The 16,755-nt window shown below is 51.5% G+C and overlaps 1 protein-coding gene across 2 annotated transcripts in view; it reads left to right on the top strand.

Moving 5' to 3' along the window:
• The first annotated feature begins 1,443 nt into the window (after positions 1-1,443).
• ZBED4 (zinc finger BED-type containing 4) overlaps positions 1,444-16,755 on the top strand; it is a 35,403-nt gene continuing 20,091 nt past the window's right edge. The window contains exon 1 of one of the 2 annotated variants that reach the window (XM_038007287.2): positions 1,444-1,589. The gene's annotated coding sequence lies outside the window, so the exon portion shown is untranslated. Of the gene's footprint in view, positions 1,590-1,787; positions 2,372-16,755 lie in introns of those variants that run through there. The other variant, XM_007976163.3, reaches the window with a different exon arrangement.

Below are 16,755 nucleotides of genomic sequence, written 5' to 3'. Positions count from 1 at the left end.
GTAAAAGCAGTTTACCTTTTAACTATATGAACAGGCATGGCGGTGTTCCAATTGAACTCCTTAGGAAACTAACATTTTATTTTATTTTATTTTATTTTATTTTATTTTATTTTATTTTTTATTTTTTTGAGATGGAGTCTCGCTCTGTCGCCCAGGCTGGAGTGCAATGGTGCGATCTCGGCTCACTGCAACCTCTGCCTCCCGGGTTCAAGTGATTCTTCTGCCTCAGCCTCCCGAGTATCTGGGATTACAGGCGCCCACCACCACGTCTGGCTAATTTTTATTTTTTATTTTCAGTAGAGACGGGGTTTCTCCATGTTGGCCAGGCTGGTCTCGAACTCCTGATCTCAGGTGATACACCCGCATCGGCCTCCCAAAGTGCTGGGATGACAGGCGTAAGCCACTGTGCCTGGCCGATATTTGAATTTCATATACTTTTCATATATCCTGAAATACTGTTTTAATTCTCCCTCAACTTCTTAAAAACGAGAAAAGCATTCTTAGCTCAGGCACCACACAGAACCCGGCTGCAGGCTGGGCATGGACTTTGGAACAGTCGGCGTGTGAGTGAAGGGGGACATCCCGGGGCAGGGGCGGGCTCTGGGCAGAGGCGGCCGGGATAACTCCACGCTCCCGCTCTAGCCGGTGACCGCGACGCGGGCTCGTCTCACTCTCACACTCAGGCCGAGAAAACGCCGAAAGCCGTGTCACCTACGGAGAACCCCGGGGCCACATTCAGCCTGCAGAGTTTATTTGGTCGGCTCAGACATTTGTGTTAGGAAATAATACACTAAAAGTACACATTTTCTTCAGACCCTGAGAGCGGACGAGTCCCGCGTGTTCCGCACCGCCAGTCCCGGTCCCGCGCCCGCCCAGAGGGCCGCCCTCCTCCCGCCGACCCGGCTCGGGGCTTAGGCGTTAATCCCGCCCCCCAGGGAGCGCGATCGCCTTAGGCTCAAAGGCTTAGGTCCCAGCCCATGGGGCCCGACCGCACCGCACTGAGCGGCCTCCGCGCCAGGTAAGGGGATTCGGGGCGGGACCGGGACCCGCGCTGCCGGCCGTCCCGGAAACCCGCGGTAGGCCGTTGAGTGCGCGCCCAGCCGCCGCCAACGGCCAAGCCACGGGAACTAACCGCGGCGGCCGCACCCCGCCCAGCCAGAGTGCCTGGGCCCTGCCCGTCGCCCCCCGGCGCCAGAGCTCGCACTGCGCCTGCGTAGTTTGCCCAGCCAGACCCGGAGGCGGAGCCGCAGCGCGCACTATGTCTCCGTCTTCCGCCCGGCCCCGCCCCAGCGGCCGTGCCTCAGCCGCTCCGTCCTCCCACCCGGCCAGGGACGAGGCGGGGCGGGTACGTGGACATTGCGCCTGCGCGCATAGACCCCGCCCCCAAATCGGCCCCGCCCCCGGCCAGCCCCGCCCCGCGCCGCGCGGGGCCCTGGGAGGGGCGCAGCGTCCGGCGGCGTCGGGGGCGGCGGGCGGCGGGGCCGCGGGAGGGGCGCGGGGGCAGACAAAGCCGCGGTAATGAATGGAGCGTCCGCCCGCGCCGCCGTCGTCCGCAGCCGGCCGGGAGCCGCCCCAGAGGCCGGGCCGAGGTGAGTGCGCGGGCGCCGCCGCCCCGCCGCCCGCCGCGAGCCCCGTCCCCCGCGGACCGCGCCGGGGCCGGGCCGGGCCGCGCCATTGTCTGCGCCGCGCCGGGCCGGGGCCGGGGCCAGGCGGGCGGGGGCGCGGCTCCGTGGCCTCGGGGTCCCCGCCTGGCGCCGCCCCGGACCCGCCCCTGCGCGGACCCCGGCCCTGACAGCTGGCGCGGGGGCGGCGCCGACTGAGCGGCCGAGTGCCCGGGGTCGGCGCCCGGCCTGGCCCACGTGCCCGCGCCGCTGCTTCCGGGCGGACGGGACGGGACGGGGCGGACGGGACGGGGCTCGGGGCGCCGCCCGGGTCCGCCGGGAGCGCGCTGTCCCGGCCACGTCGAGTTGCCCCGCGAGCCCGGTCCCTGGGACTTCTCTGGATGTGTCATTCGCGTCCCACCTCCAGGAAGGGCCACCCGGGCCCTGCTTCATGTCTCAGCCCAGATGGGTCCTTGCGATGCGCCCCGAGGCAGGTTATTGTACGTGGTTCTGGGGATGACCGTTCACATTGAATGAATAAAAACATAACTTGCCTTGCGAACCATAATTTCAAATGTTTTTCGACTGCAGTGGTTTTCCTACACCCAAATGAGCTCGCAGTCAGTTTTGTTTCTTCTTTTGTCCCGTTGTGTGACCCACACTGTCGTCATTGCTAAGAGAATCGCAGCCCCTCGGGCTCCCTTCTGCGCCTTCGTATTCCCGGTGGCCCTGGTAGACCCGGGCACCACCGTGGAAACGTCCCGGCCAAGGTGAGCCGTCAGAAGCTTCTGTTGTTCTGGTGTTGGTCAAAAGGGAAGTTATTTGTTTTGAAGTTAGCCCTGATCAGATTATGTGCATAGTTTTTAGAAATCCATTCAGACCTTATAATGAGGCCAGTTTGGTAAAGCAAGGGCACCCTGTGACTTTTTACATATAAATATTTTTAAATTTTTTCTGTGTACGTCATGGTGACAAAATTGAGACTAGGAAGGATTTGGTTAGGATTTTTTTTTAAGTGCCATGAATAAGCCACATTATGATTATCAATTAATTTCAGTTACTAAACAAAGTTATCTTGGCCGGGCGCGGTGGCTCACGCCTGTAATCTCAGCACTTTGGGAGGCTGAGGCGGGCGGATCACGAGGTCAGGAGATCGAGACCATCCTGGCTAACATGGTGAAACCCCCGTCTCTCCTAAAAATACAAAAAATTAGCCAGGCGTGGTGTCGGGCGCCTGTAGTCCCAGCTACTCGGGAGGCTGAGGCAGGAGAATGGTGTAACCCGGAAGGAGGAGCTTGCAGTGAGCCGAGATCGCGCCACCGCACTCCAGCCTGGGGGACAGAGCGAGACTGTGTCTCAAAAACAACAACAAGAAACAAAACCAAAGTTATCTTGCAAGAGGAAAGTTTACAGGAGTTCGATTCCATAGGGTTTCCAATGGGACATCCATACAAGGATGCACACTTCCCGTAGTCCTTAAACGAATTATATCTGCTTGTCATGACTGGCTTTTTTTCAAGAAAAGATCTAGCACAGGTTAAGAGAGATTCTGTGAATCTTGAAAAAGCTTCACAGGGCCCAGTCTTTGAGGTGAGGACACAGTTAATCTATGTGGAAAGAAACCTAAGACTTTGGGTCCACTTGACAGGTGGTTACAGTCTCCCCCAACACACACCCTCATCCAGTTAATTCCTGAATAAGGTGGTCGATGTTTCGGGTGTAAAACTGCTGCTCTTTAAGGTCGCCTCCTCCCCCCTCTCCCCCACACAGTGAGTGACTCAGCTGTGCAAAGTATGCCCATAACACCTTGGAGAAAGACTAAGAAAATGACTAGGGGAGCGGACTGACTTCTGTGTGTGCAAAGGAGCTGAGAAGCAGCTTTTTTAGTGAAAGGTGTGTGTGTATCTCAGATTCCTGGTGAGGAGCCCTGGGGAGTGGAACGCGGGGGGCATGACGGGCAGTAAGTGATCATGGTCAGTGCCGCCCTTCACTTTGTTTTGCATTTTTTCTTTGCCTGGTTTTAGCTTCTGGTCTGGTTCTCTTTGGTGTGGTGGTTGTCTTTTGAGAGGAGGGAGCAGGTGAAACTGCTGGGTGTGGCTCCGCCCAGCCCTGGGGTAGAGGCCAAGCTGACCCTTCCTTACCAATGTTGTTTCCTTCACTGTTTAAATCTCAGGACCTGAGAATGTACCTGTAGGAATCCCTCTTATTTACATTTGGCTGTGTAAGAAAGTCAGTGTGCTCAACCCGTGACACCCCTTAGCGTTTTGGTTTTGTCTTTCCGTTTTAGTGTCTGTGGATTCCAGCGGCTCTGTGGCTTCAGCCCCTTTCGGGGGTTCGGCCCTCTCTGCATCCCAGCCCTCCAGGCCCTTCTCCTGCTCCCCACTTTTCAGCATCTAGGTTTGTCTTCCTTCTGCAGTACCTCAGATCCCTTCCTTGCTAATCATTGGGTATGTGCTTTTGGTGGTTCAAATTCTGGGAGGTATCGCTGGGAATAAAGTAAGCTCTTTGCCGTTTCTGAGGAGGAGGGGAGCAGGAGAGACAGAGGGGCTTGCCTCTCTGCCTTCTGGAACCCTGGTGGTTTTAAAAGAAGGCCCTGGCCTCAGGGAACGTGGTGGTGAGGAGCAGCGTAAACCAGAGAAAAAGGCTCAGTAGGTGCTTCAAGGAGAAACACCGGCAGGTGAGAGCAGGGTTAATCCCGGTTTCTCAGGAAAGTGTGCTCCGGAGACCTCATGGGGAGAGGAGGTTAGAGTCCAGCCCTGAAGGGTCTGGGGGTGATGGCAGAAGCCCCAGGAGAGCATCATCCATGAGGTGCAGAGGTAGCCTTGCAGTGTCCCAGTGTACGCCTCCTGCCTGGCCCAAGGGCCTGCTGCTGAAGCCACCTCCCAGCTCCCCCAGGTTGTTTGGGGATTCAGGGGACACGCAGTCTAAATGACCCGCACTGGAATGCCGGCCAGCTTCCCATCCCTCATTCGAGGTGAAGGCCGCGCTGGAATCCCGACCAGCTTCCCATCCCTCATTCTAGGTGAAGGCCGCGCTGGAATCCCTGCCAGCTTCCCATCCCTCATTCTAGGTGAAGGCCGCGCTGGAATCCCTGCCAGCTTGCCTCCTCTCATTCTAGGTGAAGGTGGCGCTGGAATCCCGGCCAGCGTCCCATCCCTCATTCTGTGAAGGCCGCGCTGGAATCCCGGCCAGCTTCCCACCTCTCATGAAGCCTTTTCAGCAGCCATGGCCCAGGTCTTTCCCAGCAAAGTCTGTGTGCAATAGAAACAGCTGATGCTGGCCTGGCCCTGGGGGTGGGGCTGTGACAGATGCAGCCCCCTCCCTGATAAGGGTCAGGAGGACCTGGCCCCCAGCCCTTCCTGCCTCACCACCCGCCTTGCCACCTCCACAGACAAACCCTGAGGGGCTGAGTTCCTCCAAAGCTGCCCCTCATCGAGGCCCACCTGGTGGTGTCTGCTCTACCTGTTTGCTGCAGAGAGCAGGGTCGGGAGCATGTGCATTTGGGAGAGCTCTGGTTACTCCGTCACAGAAGCCACGCTCCACATCCTGTAAGTGAGAGACTCCCAAGCAGTGTTCAGCCACAGTTGCGATGTCAGGCCTGTCACTAGTGGGACTGCCCGGACCCCCACGGTATGGGTACATGGCGAGGGTGCTGGTGTTAAATACAGGGGACCCACAAAACCACCAGCAGAACAATCCACATGACCCTGTCGTGTGACCCAGAGCATTTCAGGGACAGAACTCAGACCGGCTGACCTTAGTGTGTTGCTGGCTTGCTTTGGAAGGTGCCCTGTTTCCAAGACAGCCTTGCCTGGGTTCCTGAGCACGTCTGACAGAGCAGCTCTGACTCCGGACTTCTGGAGTCAGACCCCTTGCCACTGTCTTTGACCTTTAGCTTTGGGTTCCCCTTCTCTGTTTGTTTATTTCTTCTCACTCTGTCGCCCAGGCTGGAGTGCAGTGGTGCAGTCTCGGCTCACTGCAACCTCTGCCTCTTGGGTTCAAGTGATTCTCCTGCCTCAGCCCCCCGAGTAGCTGGAATTACAGGCGCCGGCCACCGCACACACTCAGCTAATTTTTGTTTGTGTTTTGAGATGGAATCTTGCTCTGTCACCCAGGCTGGAGTGCAATGGCGCAATCTCAGCTCCCTGCAACCTCTGCCTCCTAGGTTAAAGCAGTTCTTCTGCCTCAGTCTCCTGGGATTACAGGCATGTGCCACCATGCCTGGTTAATTTTTTTTTTTTTTTTTTTTTTGTATTTTTAGTAGAGACGGGGTTTCACTTTGTTGGCCAGGCTGGTCTTGAACTCTAGATCTCGTGGTCTGCCCACCTCAGCCTCTCAAAGTGCCAGGACTACAGGCGTGAGCCACCGTGCTCAGCCAGTGTTTGGATTTTTAGTAGTGTCACCATGTTGGCCAGGCTGGTCTCAAACTCCTGACCTTAGGTGACCCACCCGCCTTGGCCTCTCAGAGTGCTGGGATTACAGGCATGAGCCACGGCGCCTAGCCCCCTTCTCAGTTTAGCCCAGACCTGGATGTTGGCTTCTGTGTGGGCAGCTGTTGTGAGCCCGTGGCTCCTCCTGGAAGCTGTGGCAGTTCATGCTGCTGTGCACCCTCAGAATAGGTGAAGGCTACTCTCAGGTGTAGCCCGGATGGTGATTTATGTCCTCAGGAGGAGAAACTGCCATGTCTCCGTCTGAACCAGGCCCAGAGTCTGATGTGTAGCTCTTTGACTCCCTGGGTGTACTCGACAGCCTATTGAGAGCGCGTGTGCTCTGAGTTGAAAACGAATATACTTCCATTGTTTGAAGGTTATTGTAAAGTTTCTAACTTACAGAGTTGGCACTCCTGTGTCCCTTGCCCCCAGGTGGAGCTACTGTGACTGCCACCCACTGCCACCTGGCACTTGCTGGACTGTCTGGAAGGAAATTGCAGATATCAGGACACTTCTCTAAGTGTTCTTTCTCCTGAGAAAGGGAAAAGGACATTCTCCTGTCTAACGACAGTCGCGATCGATGGCGTCTACGAAACTGTGTCCCTTGGCGTCATCCGGTCCATGGTCCGACTTCCCCAGTTGTCCCCAACGTCGTTACTAGCTGTTTTTCCCAACCAGAATCGAGTGCAGGGCCACACGTCGCAGTGACTGTGATGTCTGTCTTCATCTGGAGCCCGCAGAGCACCCCCTGTGATCTGGCAATGGGAGACTTGATTTGATGCAGGGGGCACGTTTGGGGCGCAGGTAATGCTGCGTGCTGCACTGTGGGCGGAGGCTGTCCCATGAGGACGGATGCAACTTCGCTCGCTGGCCCTTTAAATTGTGTGCCTGCCCCCCGCAGTTGGCAAGTTAGATGAGGGGGTATCTCAGGGTGTGTGGACGCCCTCCTCCCATCAGACTTCCACATACTGTTTGCTGGTCTCCCCAGAACCCGTGGGCAGCAACACCTTGACTTTCGTATGCTGTTGTTCCTTTTTTTCTTTATTTTTATCTATGTTTTCCTTCTTTGCTGCCTCTTAGAAAATGCTGAGTTCTTTCCCTTTATTACCAATGTTTAGCGGAAGGTGGTCTAGTAGACACCTCCATGGGGGCAAATGTTTTTACTTTTCCTTTGTTGTCTTTGAGTATCAAGGTGGACTAGTGGACTTCTATTTATTTATTAACATGTCATAATCTAGTAAAGCCTTTTGTTTTGTGATGCTCAAATGGCTATAAATGTGACCAGTTGGGAGCCCCTTCCAAGCTGGCCCCTGTGTCCTTTTCACTCAGCACATGGTCCTGGGAGTGCATCCTTTCTGGCCCAGTGTCCCAGGCCCACGGTGACGGCTTTCCCTGGCCTGCGTCAGCTGCTTCTCCAGAGTGTCTGGGCTCCTTTTAGTGCAGAAAGGCATCTGGACACCAACGTCCGGGCCGTAGACGTGGTCACTGTGTTTGTCTGTTATTGCTTAATGCTCTCTTCATGGACACAGCTAGAAAATACATATTTAAAACGTTGTGAGTTCATTCTGGTATTCTCAATATGAATTACAATTAAAATTAATTTTAATTTTCATTAAAATTGTGTAGTTTTGCTGGGTGTGGTGGCTCACACCTGTAATCCCAGCACTTCGGGAGACTGAAGTGGGGAGACCACTTGAGCTCAGGAGTTCCAGACCAGTCTGGGCAACATGGCAAAACCCCCATCTTCACAAAAACATACAGAAATCAGCTGGGCAAGATGACAATGTGCCTGTAGTTCCAGCTGCTCAGGAGGCTGAGGTGGGAGGATCACTTGAGCCTGGGAGGTTGAGGCTGTGTTAAGCTGCAATCACGTCACTGCACTGCAGCCGGGGTGACAGAGTGACACCCTGTCTCAAAAAAATATATATATATATATAGTTTCACATAATTTCTTTGAATCTTAAATTATATATTCTGAAAAATTTTAATACATTTGCATAATTACTTGTTTTTTGCTAAAATGTACATAAAATATGTTGTGGAATTACAATACTACCACTACGAAGAAAACTGCTTAGTTAAGTTTGTAGGTTTTTTGTTGAGTTCTTTTTGTCCTTAGTTATCTTCTACTTTGGATGAATAAAGTGCTGTGTTTTAAAGTTCCTTGACAAATACTCTTGTTCTATTTTTTATTTTATTTATTTTTCCCAAGAAAGAAATAAGACAAATATTCTTTTCTCTGGTTATGTTGCCCATTTGTTTCAGATCATTTTTAGATTTAGGATTTTTTTTTTTTTGAGACGGAGTCTGGCTCTGTCGCCCAGGCTGGAGTGCAGTGGCCGGATCTCAGCTCACTGCAAGCTCCACCTCCCGGGTTTACGCCATTCTCCTGCCTCAGCCTCCCAAGTAGCTGGGACTACAGGCGCCCGCCACCTCGCCCGGCTAGTTTTTTGTATTTTTTAGTAGAGACGGGGTTTCACCGTGTTAGCCAGGATGGTCTCGATCTCCTGACCTCGTGATCCGCCCGTCTCGGCCTCCCAAAGTGCTGGGATTACAAGCTTGAGCCACCGCGCCCGGCCAGATTTAGGATTTTTAAAAAATTTTATGTACGAAATAATTACCTGTTATAAAGGTCAGCATAAAAGCTACCTTTCCTATCCCCACCACTCTTCTAAGCAACCTTTTTTTTTTTTTTTTAGAGACAAAGTCTTGCTGTGTCGCCCAGGCTGGAGTGCAGTGGCTCAGTCTCGGCTCACTGCAACCTTGGCCTTCCGGGTTCAAGCAATTCTCCCGCCTCAGCCTCCCGAGTAGCTGGCACTACAGGCACGCACCACCACGCCCAGCTAATTTTTTGTACTTTAGTAGAGATGGGGTTTCACTGTTCGCCCAGGCTGGTCTCGAACTCCTGAGCTCAGACATTCCACCTGCCTCGGCCTCCCAAAGTGCTGGGATAACAGGCATGAGCCACTGTGCCCGGCCTAGGCAACTCTTTTTACTTCTGCTACGTCCTGTAAAAATAAGCAAAACGCACCCACAACTCATTTCCCCTCCTGTCTTTCACAAACGTTACCATGGGCTGTTGACACTGTGTGTGTCTTGTTTTTCTTGTTTGTTTTGAGACGGAGTCTCGCACTGGATTCAAGCGATTCTCCTGCCTCAGCCTCCTGAGTAGCTGGGACTACAGGCACCCGCTGCCACGCCTGACTGATGTTTATATTTTTAGTAGAGATGGGGTTTCACCATGTTGGCCAGGCTGGCGTTGAGCTCTTGGCCGCAAATGGTCTGCCAGCCTCAGTCTCCCAAAGTGCTGGGATTATAGGTATGAGCCACTTGCACCTAACCTGTTTGTTTTGAGACACCATCTGGCTCTGTTGCCCAGGCTGGCGTGCAGTGGCCTGATCTTGGCTCCCTACAGCCTTGACCTCCGGCCTCAAGCGATTTTCCCACCGCACCCTCCTGAGTAGCTGGGACTACAGGCACATGCCACCATGCTGGCTGATTTTTTCAAATTTTTTGTAGAGATGGGGTCTCACTATGTTGCGCAGGCTGGTCTTGAACTCTTGAGCTCAAAAGATTTACCTGCCTTGGCCTCCCAAAGTGCTGGGATTACAGGCGTGAGCCGCCGTGGCTGGCCCCTGCGTGTCTGGTTTTTCTGCTCAGCACATGTATGAATGTGTGGTTCCTGTTGATGGACTCTGATTCTTTGCCGTCGGATGCTGCTGTGACTGACGTTGCCGTGTGTTGCATTGTGTCTGGTGAGGGCTGTCTTCAGGTCTGTTCCTAGTGTGCGGTTGCTGGGTAGGAGGATACGTGTAATTTTGGTGAGTGCTGCCAGATTCCCCCGCACAGGCCTGCGCCCCGTCAGCACTGGGGGAGACGCCAGATTCCCCCGCACAGGCCTGCGCCCTGTCAGCACTGGGGGAGATGCCAGATTCCCCCGCACAGCACTGGGGGAGACGACCTGACCCACAGAGGGCGTTACTAAGCATTTGGATTTTTGCCAGGATGATAGGGTGAGAAGGGGTATCTTGAACTGGTTTTCTTTTAAATTGCTTCAATCTGAATGTGAAGAATGAAAAAATGTGCTTTACTAAATTGGATGTAGCACGGAGCGCTTGAGATCATTGAATGCACGTGGCTCATTCTGTTAGTAAGTCCGTGAGGGCGGTTGGCCCCGTGCATGGGACCTGTATGCAGCCGCCCGGATGCTTCTGCTGCAAAATCACTTGGAAGGTGGTTTCTCTTCTTTATTTTTTGTACAGCGGAGGCCTTGCTTTTTTGCTGGGACTGGACTTGAGCTCCTGTGCTCAAGCGATCCTCTCACGTTGGCCTCCAGGTAGCTGGGACTATGGGCGTGAGCCCCTGCACCCAGCCTGGTATAGCTTTATAAGTGTGTTTTTAAATCTTTTTTATTTTAAAGTGTGGCACAGATACAGAAACAGAAATGGAATAAAATCAACGTCCAGCGTAATATGATGAACACAGTTGTAACTGATGCCTGGGTCAAGAGGTGCTTGCCAGCTTCCAGAGCCCCTGTGCGTATCGCCCCAGCCCCTCCCTCCCAGCAGAGGCTGCCTGGATCTTACTGTTACAGCAGCTACTTCCTTATTCTTTGTTGTTTTGACTGAATTGAGTACCTCTAAATATTAGTTAAGTTTTTCCTTTTTTTTTTTAGACTGAGTCTCGCCCTGTTGCCCAGTCTGGAGTGCAGTGTTGCAATCTTGGCTCAGTGGAACCCCTGCCTCTCGGGTTCAAGCAGTTCTCCTGCCTCAGTCTCCTGAGTAGCTGGGATTACAGGTGCCTGCCACCATACCTGGCTAATTTTTGTGGTTTTAGTAGAGATGGGGTTTCACCTGCTGCCAGGCTGGTCTCGAACTCCTGATCTCAGGTAATCCACCCGCCTTGACCTCCCAAAATGCTGGGATTACAGGTGTGAGCCACCGCGCCCGGCTGACCTTTCAGTCTGAGTCTACAGGTTACGTTATCCACCCCACCTCCCATGGAAGTATTTTCGGAGGTAACTTGGTGGTTGGACTAGATTTTGCTGGCTGCATTCTTCTGGAGAGGCCCAGTGTGTTCCTCTATCCTTTGGTTTCCTGTAGATTGTGGTTGGTTTTGAGGCAGGGTCTCGCTTTGTGGCCTAGAATTCGGTGCAGTGGCACTCCTGGGCTCAAGTGGTTTTCCCACCTCAGCCTCCCTGATAACCGGGACCGCAGGCGCACATCACCATCCCCAGCTAAGTTTTAAACAATTTTTTGTAGGCCGGGTGCGGTGGCTTATGCCTGTAATCCCAACACTTTGGGAGGCTGAGGCGGGCAGGTCACAAGGTCAAGAGATTGAGACCATCCTGGCCAACATGGTGAAACCACGCCTCTACTAAAAACACAAAAATTGGCCGGGCGCGGTGGCTCAAGCCTGTAATCCCAGCACTTTGGGAGGCCGAGACGGGCGGATCACGAGGTCAGGAGATCGAGACCATTCTGGCTAACACGGTGAAACCCCGTCTCTACTAAAACAATACAAAAAACTAGCCGGGCGAGGTGGCGGGCGCCTGTAGTCCCAGCTACTCGGGAGGCTGAGGTAGGAGAATGGCGTGAACCCGGGAGGTGGAGCTTGCAGTGAGCAGAGATCCGGCCGCCGCACTCCAGCCTGGGTGACAGAGCGAGACTCCGTCTCAAAAAAAAAAAAAAAAAAAAACCAAAAAAAACCACACACAAAAATTAGCTGGGCGTGGTGGTGGGTGCCTGTAATCCCAGCTACTTGGGAGTCTGAGGCAGGAGAATCGCTTGAACCCGGGAGGCGGAGGTTGCAGTAAGCTGAGATCGTGCCACTGCACTCCGGTCTGGGGACAGACCAAGACTCCGTCTCAAAAGAAAAAAAAAAAAAAGTGTGATGTTCTGGCTGAGTTATTGCTTCTTTATGTAGTAGATGAACTAGTAAAGAGAAACCTTTTCTTATCCATACTCTCTGGTGTTATAGTTCATGGAGAAAACTGAAGATAAATGCCTGATTCTTTTTTTAAATTCATCAGTTTTCACAATGATGAATCATTTTCCTATCAGCCTCCAGAGGTGACCAGTTAGGGATTTGATGTTGGTATTGATGAACTAATGAATTTAAACATATTTGCGGTGTTAAATTCTGTCCTCTTTGGACACCGGGAGCCTTTACAAGCTGGCTCCTGGATCCTTTTGACATCATCCCTGAACTCTCTCAGAGGTTTCTGGCTGTCTGGTGTGTTCTACGCTTGTCTTGTAGTTTTCCTGCTCCAGACCCAAAATAAGCCATTTCTTCAGCTTTGGTTTCTTTTAATGGCTTGGAAGTGATGTTTCAAAACCACAGTCTGCATGTGACAATGTGACAGGTGCTTACTGCTGTCGGATTGGCTGCTGGTTCTAGGCCTCTGCTGGAGCATGTGGGCTGCTTTCTGACAGCAGGGCGTTCGCTTGGCCGTGCTTTAGTCTTACGTCTCCGTCCTCTTTTTCCACTGAGAGTCTTGGTCTCAAGGACAGTGGAGATGAGAGAATTGGAATATTGCATCATGTCTCATCTGTTTTATCTCTTGCTACAAACATCACAGTCTCAACAATGGCAGTACAACTGCCACCTATATCATTACTGAAAACAGTGAAGATGTTTTTTGCCTCAGTCTTCCCATTCTTTTTTTTTTTTTTTGAGATGGAGTCTTGCTCTGTCACCTAGGCTGGAGTGCAGTGGCGCAACCTCGGCTCACTGCAAGCTCCGCCCCTTGGGTTCACGCTGTTCTCCTGCCCCAGCCTCCCGAGTAGCTGGGACTACAGGCACCCGCCACCGCGCCTGGCTAATTTTTTGTATTTTTAGTAGAGACGGGGTTTCACTGTGGTCTCGATCTCCTGACCTTGTGATCCGCCTGCCTCATCCTCTCAAAGTGCTGGGATTACAGGCGTGAGCCACCGCGCCCGGCCAGTCTTCCCATTCTGTGTAGTTACGCACTGTCTCAGCTGCAGAGCATGCAGCCATTACGTGCTACGATGCCCCACAGCTCAGGACACGGCCACGTCTGATAAACCCATCAAAGTCAAAAATGCACTTAATACCTGACTGGAGCCTGGGCATGGTGGCTCACGCCTATAATCCCAGCCCTTTGGGAGGTTGAGGTGGGAGGATCACGTGAGCCTGGGAGTTTGAGACCAGCCTCAGCAACAGAGTGAGACCCCCTCTCTACAAAAAATGTTTAAAAACATTAGCCAGGCGTGGTGACACTCAGGTATAATTCCAACTATTCAGGAGACTGAGGTGGGAGGATCGCTTGGGCCCAGGAGATTGAGGCTACAGTGAGCTGAGATTGTGTGCTGCACTCCAGCCTGAGTGTCAGAGTGAGACCCTGTCTCAAAAAAAAAAAAAACAAACCCTGATTAAACCATCGTGGAGCTGAAAAATTGCGAGTCAAACCATCATTAAGTTCAGATGCTCCTTGACTGACCATGGGGTTCTATCCCAGCAAAGCCCCCGTGAAGTCAGAAACCGCGGAGTCCAGCTATGGTGCTGTGTTTCTCCCCCAAACCCTTGTTCAGTCCTCGCTCTGCAAGTGACGGCAGCCCCAGTCTCACTAAGGGCAGGGGTGTGATCTGAGAAATGTGTTACTCAGCGACGTTGTGTTGTGTGAACCTCATAGAGTGCACGTACGTGCACAAACCCAGATGGTATAGCCTGTCACTCCGAGGCTGCAAATCTGCACAGCAGTTACTGCACTGAACCCTGTAGGCATTTGTAACACCATGGTAAGTATTTGTGTGTCCAAACAGAAAAGGCACAGTAAACAGACGGTGTTCTTACCTTGTGTAGACACCGTGGGGTGTGCTGCTCTTTGCTGATCGAGGCGTTGCTGTGCAGCGCGTGACTGTGTGTTAAATGCTCACACTGGGGGTGGGCGTGGTGGCTCACACCTCTAATCCCAGCACCGGGGGAGACCAAGGACCAAGGTGGGTGGATCACCCGAGCTCAGTAGTTGGAGACCAGCCTGGCCAATGTGGTGAAACCCTGTCTCTATTAAAATACAAAAAAAAAAAAAAAAAAAAAACCCGTCTATTAAAATATAGGCGTGGTGGCAGGCGCCTGTAATCCCAGCTACTCAGGAGGCTGAGGCAGGAGAATCGCTTGAACCTGGGAGGTGGGGCTGCAGTGAGCAGAGATCGCGCCACTCACTCCAGCCTGGGCAACTGAGCGAGACTCTGTCTCCAAAAATAAAAATAAATTCTCACACTGGGTCCTCGTGTTCCTGTTGTCTTTGGTTGAGGTTTGCTCTCCAGTAGATTTCTCAGGGGGGACTCATGGAACAAGATTTCCCAGGTTCCTGCATCTTGAGAACCTTTTTTTCTGCATTCATTGTGCTCGAAGGCCAGTTTGACTTCGCATAAAATCCTTGATTCACATTTTCTTCCCCGCACCCCGCCCTTTTTTTTTGTTGTTGTTCTTAAATTTTTGTAGAGCTGTAGGTCTCACTATATTGCCTAGGCTGGGCTCAAACTCCCAGCTTCAAGCAGCCCTCTTGCCTCTACCTCCCAATGCTGGGATTATAGGCGTGGGCCACTGTGCCTGGCTAGTTCACTTTTTTCTTGAATATCTTTTTTTTTTTTTTTTTTTGAGATGGAGTCTCACTCTGTTGCCCAGGCTGGAGTACAGTGGCGTGATCTTGGCTCACTGCAAGCTCCACCTGCCGGGTTTACACCATTCTCCTTCCTCAGTCTCCCAAGTAGCTGGGACTACAGGCACCCACCACCACGCCTGGCTAATTTTTTGTATTTTTTAGTAGAGACGGGGTTTCACCGTGTTAGCCAGGATAGTCTTGATCTCCTGACCTTGTGATCTACCTGCCTCGGCCTCCCAAAGTGCTGGGATTACAGGCATGAGCCACAGCGCCTGGCCCCTTAAATATCTTAAATATGTTATTCTATGGTCTTCTAGAATAAAGCATTGCTGTCAAAATCATGACAGTTTTTTCTTTCCAAGTGACTTTGTACTTTGCCCGAGAGCCCAAAGGATTTCTTTTAAGTCTAGTAATTTTGTTAGAAAATAAATTAGTGTTATTAGTTGAGGATGGATTTTCTCAGTCCCTTTCACTGTGTGGCTTGACAATTTCTAATTCAGGAAAGGTTTTTAAGTGTTTAGTATTCTGTTCTCTTGCCCTGTCCCCTCCTGTTTCTGGGGTGGCTGTTCTGATTGTACATACGTTGGATCTTCTTTACCCATCTTTTAAATTGGTCCGTTTCTCTTGAGTCTTTTTTAATCCCCTCATTTCTGTTTCATTAAAAAAATTGTGATTCGCCTTCATTTATCTTAGGTTGTCATCTGTGGAGTTTGTTCTCATGTTTCTTCTTTTTTAGGTCTTCATTCTTGAAGTCATATTTTACTTTTATTTTTAATGTTTTTGTGGGACCTATAATCTCATATCAGAATTTTTCTATCCTGATTTATGTTGTTTCTTTATATCATTTTCTTAATTTCTTTAGTGTCTTTGTAATAGGAGGTTGCTGTTTTCATTTAATTTGAGGTCACATTTTTCTGTGAGCATATTTCATTATCTGCAGTGATGTTTTTCTGCTCTTTATTTTTCTCATACCCTTCTGTGAGATTTGACAGAATTCTTTTCTGTTGCCTATTATATTAGTTTTCTAGTGCCGCTTTAACAAATTACCACAAACCAAGTGGCTTCACGCAAACGGACATTAGGAGTCTGAAATCTGAGCTGGGTCTCCCTGGGCTGAATGAAGATGCTGGCCTGCTGCCGAATGCTGCTCTCAGGGCAAATGCACGTTCTTACCTCTTGTGCCTTCAGGAGGTCACCTGCGTTCCTTGGCTTGCATCAGTTTGGTTTGCTGTTTTTTTCTAGTGTTTTGTTTTAGGTGAGTACTTTATTGACTGGAGGTCATCTTTTCTAACAGGTATGTAGAGCTTTCAGTTTCTTGCCAACCACCACTTTAGCTGCATCTCATACATTTGGTGGGTTGTATTTTTATTGTCATTCAGTTGAAAATATTTTCCAGTTTCCCTCACAGTTTCTTTTTCACCCATGAGTTATTTAGAATTGTATTTCATTTCCAAATAATTGCTTATTTCCCAGATTTCTTTCTTTTGCTTTATAATTTAACTCCATTGTGTTTAGAGGACTTGTATAGTTTCAGTCCTTTTGAAATACCCAATGCGTACGTTACGGGCCGGCCTGTGGTCTGTACTGGGGGACATTCCCCGGGCCCCTGAAGAAGCATGTGTGCCGGCGGCTGTGGGGGCGGCGCTCCAGCGGGTCTGCTGGGTCAGCTGGCTGACGGTGTTGCTCAAGTCTCCTCTGTTCTTGCTGACTTTCTGTCTAGTTCTGGGTGGCCTGGTAGGCCCAGCAACTTCTCTTCGTGCGAATTTTTGCCCCAGAAAGAAAGTGTCGGCTGTTTTGTTTTGCCCCAGATTGGACCTCGGACCCTCATCCTCCTCTGCTTTGCAGATGTGCAGAAAGTCACCCACTTGAGCAGCTTGGTTCTGTGGGCCGCCCAGTAGTACCTGTCGGCTACTTGGGGATTATCGGTGTATCACACGCTTGGTGACATCTTTCTTTTCCAGCTGAACAGAACCAACTAGGCCTTGGCATACTGATTATGAGGGCTTCCATCCTGATCTACCCATCATCAATTAAAAACATACTCAGTTGAAAATGCATTGAACATACCTAATCTGCCAAACATCATAGCTTCGTCTAG

The sequence above is a fragment of the Chlorocebus sabaeus genome, chromosome 19 (assembly GCF_047675955.1).
Source record: "Chlorocebus sabaeus isolate Y175 chromosome 19, mChlSab1.0.hap1, whole genome shotgun sequence".
Lineage (NCBI taxonomy): Eukaryota > Metazoa > Chordata > Mammalia > Primates > Cercopithecidae > Chlorocebus > Chlorocebus sabaeus.
This window is presented reverse-complemented; position numbering and strand designations above follow the sequence as displayed.